This window comes from Ambystoma mexicanum, chromosome 10 (assembly GCF_040938575.1).
Source record: "Ambystoma mexicanum isolate Mex_15411 chromosome 10, UKY_AmexF1_1, whole genome shotgun sequence".
In the NCBI taxonomy this organism is placed as follows: Eukaryota; Metazoa; Chordata; class Amphibia; order Caudata; family Ambystomatidae; genus Ambystoma; species Ambystoma mexicanum.
In genome coordinates this window covers 932,738,879-932,759,573 of record NC_090932.1, presented here as the reverse complement: position 1 = coordinate 932,759,573, position 20,695 = coordinate 932,738,879, and positions in this window count along the sequence as shown.

The window sequence follows — 20,695 nt, the reverse complement described above, 5'->3', positions numbered from 1 at the left end:
GCGTCACTTACGCGGCGTGTACGCGCTAGGGCCATTTCCACCAATTACACGCTTTGTCACTGCCGCGTGTACGCGCTAGGCCCACTCCCACCAATTACACGCGATGACACTCTGACGTGCTGTCCAATAACACGCGATGACACTCTGACGTGCAGTCTTTCCACGTGTGCTCTGTCATCACGTGCTGTGTGGGAGACACCCGTGCGGGTCACGTCACAGACGCGCTTACGCACTGAGGGCCTTTGGTCCAATAGAATCGCGTATGCGTGCTGACGCGCTTACGCGCTAAGGGCCTTTCCTCGAATTTCACGCTGACGTGCAGACTTTTCACGTGCCAAATCACTCCGTATCAAGCTGGCCACGCGTATGCACACGGAAGACCACGCTCCTGCCCAGAAGGCCGAACTACTGCCCCCCAGAGCCCCGAGCACGCTCCCACCTGCCATCTGCTGCTGCCTGACTGCCTGCTGCCCACGTGCACTGCCATTTGCTGCCTGCACATCAGCCAGGGGTGCTGTTGCTGTGACCACCCCTGCTGGAACCGAAGACTCCCGACTGGTATTCCATCGCTCCACAGCCCAGCCCCAGGACCCAGTTGCCCACCCACTCCTGCCTCTGGGGTTGTCATGTCGGGGCAAACACCATCTGTGACCACTGACAACCCCCGGCCAGAGAGGCAGAGGGGCACCAGCTTCAGAGCCACCGAAGTTGATGTCCTGGTGGAGCAAGTCCTGGGGCAGTATGATGCCCTCTTCGGAAGTTCCCGCGCCGACAAGGAAGGACGGACTCGGATCTGGACTGACATCGTGACTGCCATCAACGCGGAGGGGGTGGCAGTCCGCGACTTCCAACATGTCAGGAAGCGCTGGGAGGACTTCAGGTCCAGGACCCTGAACAAGGCCCGGCGCCTCTTGAAGGCAGCGGATGCCAAGGGGCGCCGGGGCCACTTGTCGGAAGAACAGATGAGGGTCCTGGAACGCATATCCCCAGCGCTCCACGTCCAGGTCCTGGAGAAGCAGACCTGTCTGGAGTCGAGCGGTGAGTGTACATGCATCCTGATTGTGAGCAGTGCGTGTGGTGATTATTCGGTAGTGTGCAGGTTGCACATCTGTTTGTATGGGGTCGAGTATGGGTGGGGGTGTCCAGGGCCGTGGGGCTGACACATGCGAGGGCTGTAATGTGTGAGACATGGATGGTGCTTGTGTGTGTAGGCTTGCATGCCAAATGCAGTTGTGCGTACACACATGTTTGGATGAATGTGTATTTAAGTAGACATGTCCGTGATGTCACGCATGTATGTTATTTTCGGCTGCATGTATGAGCACTGTGTACATGTGCATGTGTGTGTATTTGACAAGGGTGCAACAGTGATGCACCATGGATGCATGTGACTGCGGTATGTGTAAGCCTGATTGGCAGATGTGACATGGATGCCCGTCTGAACAGTGCGACACTTGGCAGAGGTGTACACATGCATGCAAGTGTGGTGGTGTGTGTACATGTGTGGTGCACTTCCTGTGTTGCATGTGATGTCTGGGTCACCTTTGGCTGCTCGTGCTGTTGTATGTGTATGGATGGTGGTGGCAGTTGCGATATGGCTGTGGTATGGCTCATGTGTGCGAGTTGCAATGACATGTGTGTTGGGGATTGTGATGACATGTCTGAGGTTTGCCAATGCCACTCATGTGCAACTGTCATGTGTGTATGTGTCCATTGTACAGTGCCCTGATGCCTGTGTTTTGTTTCTCCCTGTCTGCAGCGTCAACTGATGAAGAGGGCGGAGAAGGTGCTGTGGAGCACAGCGGCGGGGATCCCACCGCCAGCCGGAGACGCAAGGCCCGGCTCCCCTCCCGTGTTGTCATCTCGTCGGGGAGTGAGGAGTCCGGTGCCGCGTCCCAGGCCGCAGCTGCCGGGGGGAGGTCCAAGAGGCGGAGGTTGGAGTTGGACTCCTCGGCAGCAGAAGGGGCAGCTGGGACCCCAAAGGGCCCAACAGGGGAAGATGGCACGGAGTCATCCAGGTTGGTGGGGGGTTTGGTGGAGGAGGAGGCCGTGCAAGCACCAGAGACGGGGTCTGGAGGTGGGGATCCCACTGGCACCAGGACCAGGGACAGGAGGCAGCACAGGCCGCCGCGGAGGTGCCTGTGTGCAATCCTGTCCCCGATCCTGTCCCTGCATCATCTTGCACCAGCAGGGATGCCTACGTCCAGATCCGTTTTCAGGAAGGGGATGAGCTGACGTCAACTGGCCTTCCTCTGCCTGCGGACGTGGCTATCCAGGTCCGGGTTGAGCCTGTCCTGGCTGGTGTGGCGTTGCATCAACGGGCCATGCGAGGTGACCTGCAGTCTTTTCATGGAGAGACTGCCCGTCATCTCGAATGGCTCGTTGACCACGTCAGCCTGCTGGGACAGGTCACCCAGACCGGATTCCTCCGTCTGATGGGGCTTGCTCCGACCCCCTCCTCAACTGGACCCCCTACGCGCCAGTCGTCCTCTGTGCCATCTTCCCACCCATCAGTCACCTGGGTGCCCTGTGGAGCTGCCTCTGACGGTGCGGCCAGGCTGGTGGAGGAGGCATCCCTGCCACAGTCGGGAGTCGGACGTCCAGCAGGGGTGGCCACATCAACGACTGCACCCCAGCCTGCGGAGGATGTGCAGGCAGCAGGAGGCAGTGCACGGGCAGAGGCAGAGCAGCAGCAGCAACATGGTGGGAGCCATGAAGGCTCGGGGCCTTCGACATCGGAGGGGCAGGCATCGGCCGGAGGACAGGAGGACCCAGGACAGAGAGTGTCTTCCGTGTGGCAGCGGTTGGGCCACGCCATAGGTGCGGAGCGGCGGCGGGCGGAAGAGGCACGGCTCACAATGGTCAGGGCGGAGAACTCCATGCGGAGGGCCCTGAGGCGGGCCGAGTGCCTCGAGGCAATCCGCAGGGGGTTGGAGGAGGACACGGCGTCGTCCCTGCGGACCCTCGGGGCCATGGAACTGGACCGCCTCCGGGACATCGAACAGGAGTTCGATGATGCCCTGGCCCGGAACACCACGGAGTGAGCCGCTGGACTTGCCCGCCGCCTTTGTATATAGTTCTTTAGTTTTAGGTTTCCTTTGTTTTTTCTTATGATTTGGAGTCGACGGACACTGCTCCACTTTTTGTATATAGTTGCTTTTTAGTTAGGTTTTTTTTTAGGTTTCCTTTGTTCAGTTGGGCTCATGGACCCTTTCGAGTTTTTTACATAGTTCTTGATTTGATAGATTATTTTTTTACATTTGACTTTGGAGGACATTTTTTTGGATTATGATTTGCAGTTCTTTATTTTTATGCGGACATGCAGCTTGATTTTTTTTACTTCCCATTGTAGTTTGTTTCATTTCTTTAGCATTCTTTCTTTTTTTCAATACAAATTTGTTTTCATGCTTCACTGTGTGGTATCATCTCATTGGTTTCATGCATGTCATGTTGGGTGTTTTCCCATTCAATTGCAAACATTGTGTGTGACGGACATGGGTTCATTAGCTTCATGAACATTGGGGGTGTGACATGTAATTTCCATTTCCATGTGGGTGAATGGGTTACTTGGTAGGGCTTTTTGGCTGTGGAGGCTGACCATAACGCACATGATTGGGGATTGTGAGGACCTGGTGGAGGCTGCCCCTGGTGGCTGGGGGGTGGGGGTGGTGGGAGACATGAGTGGGGGCCTGGTGGAGGGTGCCCCTGCACTGCTGGGGGGTGGGGGTGGTGGGAGACATGAGTGGGGGCCTGGTGGAGGCTGCCCCTGGTGGCTGGGGGGTGGGGGTGCAGGGGGACATGAGTGGGGGCATGGTGGTGCTGCCCCTGCACTGCTGGGGGGTGGGGGTGCAGGGGGACATGAGTGGGGGCCTGGTGGTGCTGCCCCTGCACTGCTGGGTGGTGGGGGTGGTGGGAGACATGAGTGGGGGCCTGGTGGAGGGTGCCCCTGGTGGCTGGGTGGTGGGGGTGGTGGGAGACCTGAGTGGGGGCCTGGTGGGGGCTGCCCCAGCACTGCTGGGGGGTGGGGGTGGTGGGAGACATGAGTGGGGGCCTGGTGGGGGCTGCCCCTGCACTGCTGGTGGGTGGGGGTGGTGGGAGACATGAGTGGGGGCCTGGTGGAGGGTGCCCCTGCACTGCCGGGGGGTGGGGGTGGTGGGAGACATGAGTGGGGGCCTGGTGGAGGCTGCCCCTGGTGGCTGGGGGGTGGGGGTGCAGGGGGACATGAGTGGGGGCCTGGTGGTGCTGCCCCTGCACTGCTGGGGGGTGGGGGTGGTGGGAGACATGAGTGGGGGCCTGGTGGAGGCTGCCCCTGGATGCTGGGGGGTGGGGGTGCAGGGGGACATGAGTGGGGGCCTGGTGGTGCTGCCCCTGCACTACTGGGGGGTGGGGGTGGTGGGAGACATGAGTGGGGGCCTGGTGGAGGCTGCCCCTGGTGGCTGGGGGGTGGGGGTGGTGGGAGACATGAGTGGGGGCCTGGTGGAGGCTGCCCCTGGTGGCTGGGGGGTGGGGGTGGTGGGAGACATGAGTGGGGGCCTGGTGGAGGGTGCCCCTGGTGGCTGGGGGGTGGGGGTGGTGGGAGACATGAGTGGGGGCCTGGTGGAGGGTGCCCCTGCACGGCTGGGGGGTGGGGGTGGTGGGAGACATGAGTGGGGGCCTGGTGGAAGGTGCCCCTGGTGGCTGGGGGGTGGGGGTGGTGGGAGACATGAGTGGGGGCCTGGTGGAGGCTGCCCCTGGTGGCTGGGGGGTGGGGGTGGTGGGAGACATGAGTGGGGGCCTGGTGGAGGGTGCCCCTGCACGGCTGGGGGGTGGGGGTGGTGGGAGACATGAGTGGGGGCCTGTGGGGGCTGCCCCTGCACTGCTGGTGGGTGGGGGTGGTGGGAGACATGAGTGGGGGCCTGGTGGAGGGTGCCCCTGCACTGCTGGGGGGTGGGGGTGGTGGGAGACATGAGTGGGGGCCTGGTGGAGGCTGCCCCTGGTGGCTGGGGGGTGGGGGTGCAGGGGGACATGAGTGGGGGCCTGGTGGTGCTGCCCCTGCACTGCTGGGGGGTGGGGGTGGTGGGAGACATGAGTGGGGGCCTGGTGGAGGCTGCCCCTGGATGCTGGGGGGTGGGGGTGCAGGGGGACATGAGTGGGGGCCTGGTGGTGCTGCCCCTGCACTGCTGGGGGGTGGGGGTGGTGGGAGACATGAGTGGGGGCCTGGTGGAGGCTGCCCCTGGTGGCTGGGGGTGGTGGGAGACATGAGTGGGGGCCTGGTGGAGGGTGCCCCTGGTGGCTGGGGGGTGGGGGTGGTGGGAGACATGAGTGGGGGCCTGGTGGAGGGTGCCCCTGGTGGCTGGGGGGTGGGGGTGGTGGGAGACATGAGTGGGGGCCTGGTGGGGGCTGCCCCTGCACTGCTTGGGGGTGGGGAGGGTGGGAGACATGAGTGGGGCCTGGTGGGGGCTGCCCCTGCACTGCTGGGGGGTGGGGGTGGTGGGAGACATGAGTGGGGGCCTGGTGGAGGGTGCCCCTGGTGGCTGGGGGATGGGGGTGGTGGGAGACATGAGTGGGGGCCTGGTGGAGGGTGCCCCTGCACTGCTGGGGGGTGGGGGTGGTGGGAGACATGAGTGGGGGCCTGGTGGAGGCTGCCCCTGGTGGCTGGGGGGTGGGGGTGGTGGGAGACATGCATTGTTGATCAGTAGTGCAAGGTGACATGTGGGTTGGCTGGGGGGCATGCCCATGGTGGATTGGCTGCCTGCGGGACATGAGCAGGGGTGCAGGGTAGTCCCCCGTGGTGTGGGCTGCCTGCAGGGGCCATGGAGGTTGTGGAGCGTACACCTTGGAGGACCCACACGGCCAATTCACGTGTAGTACTCCCCAGAACCTCTGAAATACACATACCCTGCTGAAATCGTGTGTGGAACTTCCCGCGCACCCCTGAAATACACGTACCCTGCTGAAATCGCGTGTGGAACTTCCCGCGCACCCCTGAAATACACGTACCCTGCAGAAATCGCGTGCGGAACTTCCCGCGCACCCCTGAAATACACGTACCCTGCTGAAATCGCGTGTGGAACTTCCTGAGCACCCATGAAATGCACGTACCCTGCTCTAATCGCGTGTGGTACTTCCCGCGCACCCCTGAAATACACGTACCCTGCTGAAATCGCGTGTGGAACTTCCCGCACACCCCTGAAATACACGTACCCTGCTGAAATCGCGTGTGAAACTTCCTGGGCACCCCTGAAATGCACGTACCCTGCTCTAATCGCGTGTGGTACTTCCCGCGCACCCCTGAAATACACGTACCCTGCTGAAATCGCGTGTGGAACTTCCCGCGCACCCCTGAAATACACGTACCCTGCTTGCACTGGGCCAATCGCGTGTGGAACTTCCTGCGCACCCCTGAAATCCACGTACCCTGCTGAAATCGCGTGTGGTACTTCCCACGCACCCCTGGAATTCACATACCCTGCTGAAATCGCGTGTGGTACTTCCCGCGCACCTCTGAAATGCACGTACCCTGCTGAAATCGCGTGTGGAACTTACCGCGCACCCATGTAATACACGTACCCTGCCGAAATCGCGTGTGAGACTTCCCGCGCACCCCGGTATACACGCACACGTATTTTTTTGTCAGCGGGTGTCCGTGTTTGTGGGTACCCCTTTGCACGTCATTTGTCCTGGAGGGCCACAGTATAGGACATTCTTCATGGCTGTATAAAGGTGCTATTTGTTGGCGCACCTTTTGGCGCACATTTCTTCCAGGCGCAGAGAGGCTACCGCCTGCTTTCTTGTGGCGGTCGTGTTTGTGCCTGTGCGCTGGTTTGAGCGTGCGCTTTTTTGCCCTATTCTATTCCATGAATACGTGTTGTAGGCGAGCGTGTGGGCGTTCCGCGCACTTGTACCCTGTACTTCCCCCGTGACGCCCACGTTTTGGCAAGTTGTTCTCCATTCCGAGTGTTACGCCCCGTGTTCCGCCTACTTTTGTTGCGTGCGCCGCGCTATGTGCGATTTTCGATGTGGCCTGTGCGATTTTCGCTGTGACCTGGCGCACGCTGTTAGATGGCCTGTGCGCCAACGTGCGCCGCGCACTTTTTTTTCGCATATCCGATGGTTTTCTCGCGCACGGCCTTCCATGAATCGATGTGCGCTGCTTTTCGTGCGATTTTTGCACTTGCACTGCGATTTTCGCTATTCCACTGCGATTCGCACGTTTTTGCCCACTTGCGCCGCGCTAATTATTCCATGAATCGGCCTGTGTGTTTCCAATATCTATCAATGCTTTGTCTAGTGTAAGACCTTGGGATTTATGAATGGTGACTGCGTATGCAAGAGTTAGAGAAAATTGTTTTCTACGTACATACATGTCTTTGGAGAGAAGGAATTGAGATGTTGAGCGGCCTATCCTTTTTACTTCTGAAAGTTTGTCAAAGAGAATATTGACAAACTGAATGTTGTTGTTACGTGGGTATGTTTGAAAGCCAACAACTGTACCCAGTGCCCTATTAACTAGTCCTTGCTCCACTTCATGGTTGCGTTTAAGCATTACTCTACAATTTAAGGATCATTTTAATATTTTTTCCAACCCAGCTGTGTTGGAGATTGAATAATTTTCTAAGGTATTTAGAATTGTTGTGGCTTGCTGACACATGTGTAGTGTCATACCATGTACGTCCAGTTTGTCTGTGGAGCAAATTTCAATTATTGATTGCACTTCTTTTTTTAACATTGTTTCATTGAATTTGGAACAGCTTGCAAGAGTTGGCATTAAGGCCAAAAAATTGACATTTTTGTGTGCTAATTGTTCCATAACATCAGTAGCACCTGCCTTATCGCCATAAAGTGCATGGATGTGCCGGTGTTTCAATATTGCTTGTGCTTCTTGAGATAGTACACCAATTCTTATACTTTTTAAAATGTTGGCGTGAGTGAGGTCTGCAGATTGACACATGTTTTCTGTTAATTCTCTGTATTGGAAATGTTGCCAAAGGTTGACATTTCCTATGCTGCCAATAGTTTAACGGGAGAGTTTGTGCCCTAAGGTTTTAAAAATAGGTTCACCTTTCACTGGTGTCAATTGTAGGAGGTCTCCGAAAAATATAATGTGTTTTCCTGCAAAGAGTTCTTCGTAGTTTGTTTTAAGTACTTCTTGCAATCTGAGGTGAATCAAAGTCAACATTAGGTTGGAGACCATGCTCAGGTCATCTATTAGTAGCATTTTCATTTGTTTTAATACTCTGCGTAGTTCCATTGCAGCTTCTGTAGAAAGTTTGTAATAGTCTAATTTGTTTTGGTGTACTACTGGAAGGAGTAGTAATTGGTGTAAAGTGACACCGCCCATGTTGTTGGCAGCTAAACCTGTGGGGGCAGTTACACCAGCTGACAGTTTGTTGTTTGTCAGTTGTTTAAGGAACTTGCTGATGATTTGATTAAGAATGTTTTGCCTGAAGCAGCTTCACCACTGACGTGCAGCAGTATAGGTTTGTAATTTTGGCAGGTACATTCTTTATTTTCGTGTTGTGCACCATGTGCAATTTCTTTTGTTAATTCTTCAAAACTGGTGCACTGGTCTTTGTTAAGTTTTGATTGTAGTACAGTTAAGTCTTCTGTATCTTCTTCATAGTGACCATGGTGTTTTCCACTTCTGTCATAGCTAATTCTGCCTCATTTGCTATTAGTGGCTGTCCTAGTGGTTCTTGACTGCCTGTTACAGAAGGTTGATACTGTCGGAAGTGTCCATATCTAGTTGGGCCTGGAGTTCTTCTTCATGTTGCTGTTCATTGTGCAACATTGTTTTGTACTGCGTAAAGTTCACATCGGTGATAGCGCTTTCATTTGCTTTGAAAGCATCTTCATAGCAGTTATATTTGTCTAGTATCTCTTCCTCTTTTCTCCATGGTTTAAAAGGTTGTAGCAGGGACATGTAATATAGTTCTTTCTGTTGAGGAGTTTTTAATGACAATTTAACATGATTAATTAAGCTTCGTTTGGTAAGTTTCCCTAAGCTGCCTTCACAATCTGTCACTCTATATCTACCTTTCCTTTCATCGGGTTTTATATTATTTTTGTATGCAAAGTTTTGGGCTAAGTGGTATAGACACATGGTTTCCAAAGTGGTACTCCTGTTCGGGTAGTATGTGTCTAGTAAATTGTTTTTTAAAATGTCTTGGCTGTTGGGACCATTTTTGGCTATGTTTCTATGTCCTCATATGATTTGAGAACTCTTTTTCTAGAATTAGGTGGACCAAGACTTAGCCATACTATATTTTCAGATTTTCCATACAAAGCAGTACCGGTTAAACAAACTGAAGCTTCATAGGTGCCACATTCTCTATGAGAGAGCATGTTTATCTATAGCCTGTACAATTTCTGAGATAGTGTTTTGTCTGATGGTCATTCCAGTGGTCTTGCAGCTCTGTTTTTTCTGCTTTTGTTAAGTAGGCTGTGACATATCGTGCAACTGCAGTGGAATTGTCTGCAATGTACTGCTCATCTATGTTTGCATTCCATAAGAGGGCAATGATTGTATTGTAATCATTGATATATTTTGATTCTTCTGTTCTTTTTATGTAATACGAGTTCTTAGGTGATTTACCTTTAACACTATATCGAACTGAAGACATGAAGTTGTTCACTTCACCTGTTTCAGTAACTGGTCTAGGGAAACCAAAGCGGTATTTGGTGTAGTATTTCCCTTTACTTTTGTATTTGCGACGACAATATTTGCCACATTTGTGTCTTTAAAATTGTACAATTTGTCCATGAAGGTCACTATGTGTCCTTTGTGAAGGGATTTCACAAGTGACATATTTTTGGATGAACTGTAAAACAGCGGCATCACTGTCCTGACCAAATGTAGGTGCACCTTTAATCTATAAAAGCATGTGGATATGTGGCGAGCCTCTGGCTTGGTATTCTTTTCTCCAAAAGAAGTGTTGCACTGCTCCGAGGGGAGGAACAGTTTTATTACAAATAAAGTGTAGCATAGCAATGAAACAATGGTGGAAATTTCTTGAAACATTAACAGGATCTAGAGAGCAAAGCTCTCCAGGTGTTAGTATATCTATGTTGGTTTTGTTGTTGTTTGATATGCGTAGGAAATCATGTAAATCTTCCCATGCATATTCTGCACAACTTAATGTAACAAACGAAGTAGGTGGTCCAAGGTTTCTGATCATACAACGTACATCTAGGTGCCGTCGGAACCAGTATTCTTTCGTACCAGGCATGTTTTAAACAGATTTGTTATGCTTGATTGAAAAACCTCATCTTTTTCTTGCACTTTTTGTATTAATTGCATAGCTGACATATTTTGAAAGTGGGTTCCTGATTTCAATATGTGTGCAACTCCGTAACATAGGGTTGCTAGTTCACTTTCAAAGAGTAGGTGGAATATGTATTCCACATTTTGTCTAAATCTGGGATCTTCAGAATACATTCGTAATGAGCGGTATTCTGATGCTGTTATCTTAGTGGGTCTATCATCGTATCTTCCTCCTTTGTTACTAGGAAATAGCAGTGGAAAAGCATGTGCTTCTATACTTTTCTCCCATATGCTCATTGGTGACCCTTTGGTTTGTCGCATTTGATAAGTTTCTAGTGCATCATCTATGCTCTCATTAGAGTGCAATGGATGAATTGTATAATGGTCCAAAAGAGTGGATGCTGCAGCAGGATCCAGAAGTTCAAATTGACCAGTTTCTGATGACTCTTGAATTATTTCAGTTGTTTCCCTTAAGCTTTCTTCAATATTTATTTCTTTGTAGTATTCATTACTGCCATTCAGATTTTGCAAGGCTTGTCTAACTTTATGTAAATCCACGAGTTGTTGCCAAATTTGTTTGTCTTTTGTTGGTACACCATTTACTAAGACAATTAAAGGATGCTCTATTGGATGTTGCACTCCTAGAGTGTGCACATTTTCTGTCAGATCTAATGGCAAATAAACTACTTTGCCACAAATGCCTTTCACCAATTCAGAGGGAGGTAATTTAGCTGTTTTTGGTTGAAGGTGTATTATTGCTTGAAATGGGTGTACTTTTTGATTTATTATGCTCTCATACAAATTGAGTGGTTGCAGGGGTTTTGGTAGTGGGAATACTTCCAAATTATTTGTGATAGCACGTGAAGATGTTTGGATGTTGTCAAGTTTTGTAGTGCAGTAACTGCAACATATTAGGGGTTCACTTATTTGCTATTTGTTTTCTGCTAAAAGGTAGAGAGCTAATTCAAACAATTTGGAATCTTCATTGTCTTCTACTTTGCATGTTATGGCTATAGTTTTTGTGTTACTTTTGTAAAAAGTTCTGCGGCAACACACACACACATGGCTTGGTACTTCAGCGGATGTACTTTAAAATTTTAGTATTTCTTTTTTGTATGTGTGTAATAGAATGTTGCCATGTGCAGAATTGTTACTAGTCTCTTCTAAAACTATTGCATTTTGTAAGTGGCTTTCACTTCCAAAATATTTTCTCTGGATACGGTGGATTTCTTCTTGTAGGTATTTGGGTGTACCATGCAGAAGAGTGTTATTTAAATTGGCTAGTTCTAAAGCTGGACTTTTAGCATAGTACAGTTTATACACTAGATTTCTTACATTTGAATGATGTATTGATATCATTTTGATATCATGGAAGGTGCTTTTGCAAATAGGTCCTGAAATGCAGGCTAATGAATGTCCTTGTAGTCCTGTGTATTTGCACTGGACAGGTTTCCATATTTTGCAGCACTTTCATTTTAATTTTGTGTTTACCTTTCACATACTGATTGAGGAACAGGCGTAAAGATTTGAAAGATTTGTTAGGAATGTTACACATTGACGTGCACGGCCATTTGTATACTGGACGGTCTGGTTCAGTCGAATGGAGAGGTCATTCTGAGTTTTCTGCGGATACTTTTTTAAGCAGTGTTTCTTGTTCCATGATGGTATTATTGATTTTTTCATATCCTTGTCCACTGCTATGGATGGCAATTGTGTTTGTTTGATTTTGTTTGTATGCTTCTTCATTAAAATATGGTTCTGTGGTCGTTGTGTGACTCCATTCACCTCCACAAATATTTAAGAAGTTATTTTTGTTGACATTCCGTTTATTGAGAAGTTTCTTTTGTAGTTTAGTACTTAGTGTTGTTAGTGGTTTCATCCTGTTTAGCACTAAAATAAATAACTTCCTTTTGAGAAGGATTGCACTGTCTACGAGAGCTTCTAGGATACATTTTCTATGGTAGGTTTTAAGGGTTGAGGATGATTTCACTCCTCTTCTTATTAGATTCTGAAGGACTCTGTGGCAGAACATTTTTGCAAAAATACTTTTTTTACTCTGGTTTCTTGCTAGTATATCAGGATTTATAGGAGCAGTGTTAGCAGTAGTGGTAGCCGAATTCTTGTGAAACATTTTCTGTTTCGTGCCACATTTTGATAGAGGAGTTTCGCTAAATGACTGCATTAGCTGTTATGTTTGAACGTTTTGTGCAAACTCTGGTAGAGATGGATGCTTACTTTGGACACTTTTATTTTCATTTGCTCTATTTCTATGTTCCTTTCTACAGACTTGCTTTTTTTAGGCATTCTTTGGGGTCTGTTGAAAAAATAAGGTATGGGTTGGTGTGTTTTACAATGTATGTGTGCTTTGTGCATGCGTGTATGAGTTTGATGGGGAAGATGTTTGTGGTGGTGTGTAAATGTGCATTGGGCAGTTACAATGAGTTAGGAAGGCTATTTTTCTGTTTGTATGTTACTACACTGTGCTTCAGATGAGAGTAGAAAGTGAGCTAGTGGTGAGGAGAAGCATTAATAGTAAACGTAATGGTATAAAATTAAAATAGCTATTTGTTTTGTAGTATTAACATTCTAAGGCTTGTGTATGTTATTTGTGTTCCACAAACACAGGGATTTTTGTGCCATTCTGCCTGTTAATCTTTGTTTAATAAATGGGGATTTGTGGGCAGAATGGTTCAGAAATCTATGTTTTTTCTGGTGTGTAAATTACATAAATAACCCACACAGTCTCTTTGAGGAACAGTAAGAATATAAAGGTAGTACTGTACTTACTTTTTTTTTGTGGAATGACCAGGTTTCTTTGGATATTTCTTCGGATATGTTGTTTGTAGTGTAGATGCTGTTGATTTTCAGGAGAGTGTCTTCACTGCAATTGCAAAAGGAAGAAGTTAGTAATGTTGTGTGTTTAAAGCAGTGATGTTAATGTACAGGTTCATTTTTCAGCTTTCGTGGGAGTATTTGTGCATTTCATTTGACTAAGTGCAGCCTTTATATGTTATTTGCAGTATGTTAGTTGAACCTGCTTCGCAAATGAGTACAATTTTAAGTTCATGAAATTCCCTTTTTTTCAGCTGTGTTGTACATAGCATAGAGGTTTGGAAGTGATAGGTCATTATAGTAGATGTGAAAAATATCAATACTTTCCTATTATAAATAGTAGGATTGTGAAAAATCGGGAGCACCTGAGAGGGAGATGTCACCACAGCAATCGGGAACGTTTGGAAGTAGCATTAATGTAGGCGGAAGACAGTAAAAAATGTTGACATTTTTGTTTATGGAAAATCGAGTTTCGCGCGTAAATCGGGAGGGTTGGTACGTATGTATAGGTCATGCGGGAGATAGTGAGTAGAAAAATCGGAAGTCTCACGCTTAAAGCGGGAGCATTGGTATGTATGTATTGGCTATGCAGATTTAGTGGCATTAATTTGTTTAAATGGAATCATAAGAGTTGCACATGTACTCTGAATAAAATATGCATACCTGTACTTTGCAATCATGCATGTGGGTATGCATGGAAATGTAAGTAGAAATCCTCGACACTTGCACAGTAGTTTTTGTAGTAGGTGCTTTGCAATGATATGAGACTTGTATTCAGAGTGATCAACAGTACTTTTGAAGTGTGGAACTCTGATGACGGAGTTAGATGTAGAGGTCTTGGATGTGATTGGTGGATGGTTGTGTGACTGCTTACCTGTGTCCAATGAGGAGGGAATGGATTTGCGAGTTATATGGAAAGGGTAGAAGGGCTGGCTAAGAGTTACGTGCCGCACGGACACGGCGCTTGTCCGCGGGTAGGGTGTGCCACCTATAGGGTTTTACAGCAAATCCAGCATGGAAAGGGGACTGTAGGCATCAGCCAATCAGATATTGACATTGTTGATTTGTGTAGAAAGAGAGTGTGTGTAGTGAAGATGGCACAGGTGGAGACAGTCAGGGTGTTGGTGCTCAGAGATATTTTTGTCCATGGTTCACAGCACTATTCAGAATGTAGGCATGTGGCAAACAAATTACGATGTAAGAGGAGTGGAGGTGGTGTGGAGCGCTGCGACTGATTGCAATGTAGAGGCAATTCTGCAAGTTTGCAGAGATATGCGTAGAAAGACCAGTCCCCATGTGGTAGTTTTGAACTATGGTGCTTGCCATTTGGGCTATGTGAGTTCACCTACTTTGTTGGGAGATTTGGAACAGTTGGTTCAAGCAGTCATTAACATCTTTTTTCTGGCTTACTCCCTAGAGAAAAATGGGACAACAGTTCTGTTTTTTTGTTCTGATCAAAGTATTGGTAGGTGTGTCATCAATCGCGGCATGCGTGCTTTCATATTAAGAGCTGGAATGTTTTTCTGCAGCCACAAGAACATTGTTTCCAGTAATGCGGCTTATTTTGAAGCAGATGGTGTTTCTTTATCTTTTTTGGGAAATGCCATGTTCTTTTTGAATGTAAGGCTTGCTTTGGAGAAGGTTATGTGATGATTGTAGGAGTAAACTAAGAAGAAAAAAAAAACAAAGAAATACAAAATTACAGGTGTCTGTCAGGCATATGCAAAAAAACAAAAAAAACAGCTCTTTTCAGAGCTGACCTTAAAGGGGAAAAGGGGAATACTATTTAAATGTACATTCGTCACGCTCAGATCCTCTACATGTCCGCGGACATGGCGGTAGTCTGCAGGCAGTGCATATTACATACGGGGATTCTGGGGTGGAGAGGCATGCAAATGAGAATGAGTGGAGCTAGGGATTGGTCAGTAAAGTTCAGTGGGTGTGTTGTGAACGGTGAGATTAAGGGGCCAATTCATAGAATTCGGCGCACAAGCGGCGCACGCGGCTGGCGCACAGTGTGCGCGTGCGGTAGGCTGCGCCAGCCGCGTGCGCCGAAACACATTCAGGCGCACAGCGTATTCATGGATTCCAACATCCACAACCAGCCGTGGCGCAGAGTGGCGCAGCGACCCTGCAGCAGCGTCAGTTACGCCCCCAAGAACGCCCCTTGCGCAGGGAAAAGCCATCAAAATCCCCAATCCAGCGCAAAGGGCAGCAGCAAACGCAGTGCGGGGAGCGTGTATTTCAGGGGTGTGCGGGTGTCCCCACACGCGATAGGCCTGGGTACGTGTATTACAGGGGTGCGCGAGAAATTCTACACGCGATTAGCCTGGGTACGTGTATTACAGGGGTTCGCGAGAAATTCTACACGCGATTGGCCTGGGTACGTGTATTACAGGGGTTCGCGAGAAATTCTACACGCGATTGGCCTGGGTACGTGGATTTCAGGGGTTCGCGAGAAATTCTACACGCGATTGGCCTGGGTACGTGGATTTCAGGGTTGCGCGAGAAATTCTACACGCGATTGGCCTGGCTACGTGGATTTCAGGGGTGCGCGAGAAATTCTACACGCGATTGGCCTGGGTACGTGGATTTCAGGGGTGCGCGAGAAATTCTACACGCGATTGGCCTGGGTACGTGGATTTCAGGGGTGCGCGAGAAAATCTACACGCGATTGGGCTGGGTACGTGGATTACAGGGGTGCGCGAGAAATTCTACACGCGATTGGCCGGGGTACGTGTGTTTCGGGGTCCCGTGAACTTTCACACGCGATTGGTTGGGATCCACGTGTGTACTGTCATCACGTGCAATGAGGGATACTCCCTCGCACATCACGTCACAGACGCGCTCACGCGCTGAGGGCCTTTGGTCCAATGAAAATGCGTATGCGTGCAGACGCGCTTACGCGCTAAGGGCCTTTCCTCGAATTACACGCTGACGTGCAGAATTTTCACGTGCCTAATCACTCCGTATCAAGCTGGCCACGCGTAAGCACACGGAAGACCACGCTCCTGCCCAGAAGGCCGAACTACTGCCCCCCAGAGCCCCGAGCACGCTCCCACCTGCCATCTGCTGCTGCCTGACTGCCTGCTGCCCACGTGCCCTGCCATTTGCTGCCTGCACATCAGCCAGGGGTGCTGTTGGTGTGACCACCCCTGCTGGAACCAAAGACTCCCGACTGGGATTCCATCGCTCCACAGCCCAGCCCCAGGACCCAGTTGCCCACCCACTCCTGCCTCTGGGGTTGTCATGTCGGGGCCAACTCCATCTGTGACCACTGACAACCCCCGGCCAGAGAGGCAGAGGGGCACCAGCTTCAGTGCCACCGAAGTTGGTGTCCTGGTGGGGCAAGTCCTGGGCCAGTATGATGCCCTCTTCGGAAGTTGCCGCGCCGACAAGGAAGGACGGACTCGGATCTGGACTGACATCGTGACTGCCATCAACGCGGAGGGGGTGGCAGTCCGCGACTTCCAACATGTCAAGAAGCGCTGGGAGGACTTCAGGTCCAGGACCCTGACCAAGGCCCGGCGCCTCTTGAAGGCAGCGGATGCCAAGGGGCGCCGGGGCCACTTGTCGGAAGAACAGATGAGGGTCCTGGAACACATATCCCCAGCGCTCCACGTCCAGGTCCTTGAGAGGCAGACCCGTCTGGAGTCGAGCGGTGAGTGTACATGCATCCTGATTGTGAGCAGTGCGTGTGGTGATTGTTCAGTAGTGTGCAGGTTGCACATCTGTTTGTATGGGGTCGAGTATGGGTGCGGGTGTACAGGGCCGTGGGGCTGACACATGCGAGGGCTGTAATGTGTGAGACATGGATGGTGCCTGTGTGTGTGGGCTTGCATGCCAAATGCAGTTGTGTGGGCACACAAGTCTGTATGAATGTGTATGTGAGTAGACATGTCCGTGATGTCACGCATGTATGTTGTTTTCAGCTGATTGTATCAGCGCTGTGTACATGTGCATGTGTGTGTATTTGACAAGGGTGCAACAGTGATGCAACATGGATGCATGTGACAGCGGTATGTGGAAGCCTGATTGGCAGATGTGACATGGATGCCCGTCTGAACACTGCGACACTTAGCAGAGGTGTACACATGCATGCAAGTGTGGTGGTGTGTGTACATGTGTGGTGCACTTCCTGTGTTGCATGTGATGTCTGGCTCACCTTTGCCTGCTGATGCTGTTGTATGTGTATGGATGGTGTTGGCAGTTGCAACATGGCTGTGGTATGGCTCGTGTGTGCAAGTTGTAATGACATGTGTGTTGGGGATTGTGATGACATGTCAGAGGTTTGCCAATGCCACTCATGTACAACTTTCATGTGTGTATGTGTACATTGTACAGTGCCCTGATGCCTGTGTTTTGTTTCTTCCTGTCTGCAGCGTCAACTGATGAAGAGGGCGGAGAAGGTGCTGTGGAGCACAGCGGCGGGGATCCCACCGCCAGCCGGAGACGCAAGGCCCGGCTCCCCTCCCAGGTTGTCATCTCGTCGGGGAGTGAGGAGTCCGGTGCCGCGTCCCAGGCCGCAGCTGCCGGGGGGAGGTCCAAGAGGCGGAGGTTGCAGTTGGACTCCTCGGCAGCAGAAGGGGCAGCTGGGACCCCACAGGGCCCAACGGGGGAAGATGGCACAGAGTCATCCAGGTTGGTGGGGGGTTTGGTGGAGGAGGAGGCCGTGCAAGCACCGGAGACGGGGTCTGGGGCTGGGGATCCCACTGGTGCTAGTGGTGCAGTGCAGGACCAGGGACAGGAGGCAGCACAGGCCGCCGCGGAGGTGCCTGTGTGCAATCCTGTCCCTGATCCTGTCCCTGCATCATCTTGCACCAGCAGGGATGCCCATGTCCAGACCAGTTTTCAGGCAGGGGATGAGCTGACGTCAACTGGCCTTCCCCTGCCTGCGGACGTGGCTATCCAGGCCCGGGTTGAGCCTGTCCTGGCTGGAGTGGCGTTGCGTCAACGGGCCATGCGAGGCGACCTGCAGTCTTTTCATGAAGAGACTGCAGGTCATCTCGAATGGCTCGTTGACCACGTCAGCCTGCTGGGACAGGTCACCCAGGCCGGATTCCTCCGTCTGATGGGGCTTGCCACGACCCCCTCCTCAGCTGGACCCCCTACGCGCCAGTCGTCCTCTGTGCCATCTTCCCACCCATCAGTCACCTGGGTGCCCTGTGGAGCTGCCTCTGACGGTGCGGCCAGGCTGGTGGAGGAGGCATCCCTGCCACAGTCGGGAGTCGGACGTCCAGCAGGGGTGGCCACGTCAACGACTGCACCCCAGCCGGCGGAGGATGTGCAGGCAGCAGGAGGCAGTGCAGGGGCAGAGGCACAGCAGCAGCAGCTCCATGGTGGGAGCCATGAAGGCTCGGGGCCTTCGACATCGGAGGGGCAGGCATCGGCCGGAGGGCAGGAGGACCCAGGACAAAAAGTGTCTTCCGTGTGGCAGCGGTTGGGCCACGCCATAGATGCGGAGCGGCAGCGGGCGGAAGAGGCACGGCTCTCAATGGTCAGGGCGGAGAACTCCATGCAGAGGGCCCTGAGGCGGGTCGAGTGCCTCGAGGCAATCCGCAGGGCTTTGGAGGTGGACACGTCGACGGCCCTGCGGACCCTCGGGGCCATGGAGGAGGACCGCCTCCGGGACATAGAGGAGGAGTTCGATGATGCCCTGGCCCGGCACATCCAGAAGTGAGCCGTGGAACTAGCCCGCTGCCCTTGTACATAGTTATGTAGGTAGTGTTAAGTTTCATTTTTGTTTTTATTTCATTTGGACCTTTTGGACATTGGCCACATTTTTGTATATAGTTTTTTTTATTGGTTAGTGTAGTTAGTTAGGTTTCCTTTATTTTGTTGGGATGATGGACCCTGGCTTCTTGCTTTGTACATAGTTGTGGACTTGTACATACTTTATTTTTTAACATTATCCATGGATCAATGGCTTATGTTTTTTTTTCACATTGGATTTTGTTTGGTGGACATTGACTTTGTAGTACATTACTTTGGATTTCTATATTCTTTGATTTTTTCTTTTTTTTGGACGGACATGCTTCTTTTCATTTTTTCCATTCACATTTCAGTTTCTTCATTTTTGTTTCTATTCATCTTTCCTTTAATACATTATTTATTTGTTGCACTTCAATGTGTGGTGTCTCATTGTTTTCATGCATTTCATGTTATGTGTTTTGAGATTCACTGACACCCATTGGGTGTATGTGAGGGACATGTGTTTGTTTTGGAACTTGCAATTGGTGTTCTGTGATGTAATTGCAGAATATGAGTGGGTGGATGCAATACTCGGGTGGGTGTTTTGCATTTGGGGGCTGACCATAGAGACCAGGGATCTGGACTGTGATGACATGTTGGGTGGGGAACATGAGTTGGACATGGGTGGGGGCCTGCTGGCAGGTGCCCCACAGTGCTGGGGGGTGGGAGACATGAGTGGGGGCCTGGTGGAGGGTGCCCCTGGATGCTGGGGGGTGGGGGTGGTGGGAGACATGTGTGGGGGCCTGCTGGCAGGTGCCCCACAGTGCTGGGGGATGGGAGACATGGGTGGGGGCCTGGTGGAGGGTGCCCCTGGATGCTGGGGGGTGGGGGTGGTGGGAGACATGTGTGGGGGCCTGGTGGAGGGTGCCCCTGGATGCTGGGGGGGTGGGGGTGGTGGGAGACATGGGTGGGGGCCTGCTGGCAGGTGCCCCACAGTGCTGGGGGGTGGGAGACATGAGTGGGGGCCTGGTGGAGGGTGCCCCTGGATGCTAGGGGGTGGGGGTGCAGGGGGACATGAGTGGGGGCCTGGTGGAGGGTGCCCCTGGATGCTAGGGGGTGGGGGTGGTGGGAGACATGTGTGGGGGCCTGGTGGAGGGTGCCCCTGGATGCTGGGGGCGTGGGGGTGGTGGGAGACATGGGTGGGGGCCTGCTGGCAGGTGCCCCACAGTGCTGGGGGGTGGGAGACATGGGTGGGGGCCTGCTGGCAGGTGCCCCACAGTGCTGGGGGGTGGGAGACATGAGTGGGGGCCTGGTGGAGGGTGCCCCTGGATGCTAGGGGGTGGGGGTGCAGGGGGACATGAGTGGGGGCCTGGTGGAGGGTGCCCCTGGATGCTAGGGGGTGGGGGTGCAGGGGGACATGAGTGGGGGCCTGTTTGAGGCTGCCCCTGCACTGCTGGGGGGTGGGGGTGCAGGGGGACATGCGTTGGTGGGCAGTAGTGCTAGTTGATATGTGGGTTGGCTGGTGGGCATGGCCATGGTGGATGGGGTGCCTGCAGGACATGTGCTGGGTAGGCCCCTGTGGTGTGAGCCACCTGCAGGGGCCGTGGAGGGTGTAGAGGGTACACCTGGGAGGACCCACACGTGCAATTCATGTGTGCTGCTCCCCGCGCACCCCCGAAATACACGTACCCCGCTCAATCGCGTGTGGAACTTCCCGCGCACCCCTGAAATCCACGTACCCGGCCAAATCGCGTGTGGAACTTCCCGCGCACCCCTGATATCCACGTACCAGGCCGAATCGCGTGTGGAACTTCCCGCGCACCCCCGAAATACACGTACCCCGCTCAATCGCGTGTGGAACTTCCCGCGCACCCCCGAAATACACGTACCCCGCTCAATCGCGTGTGGAACTTCCCGCGCACCCCTGAT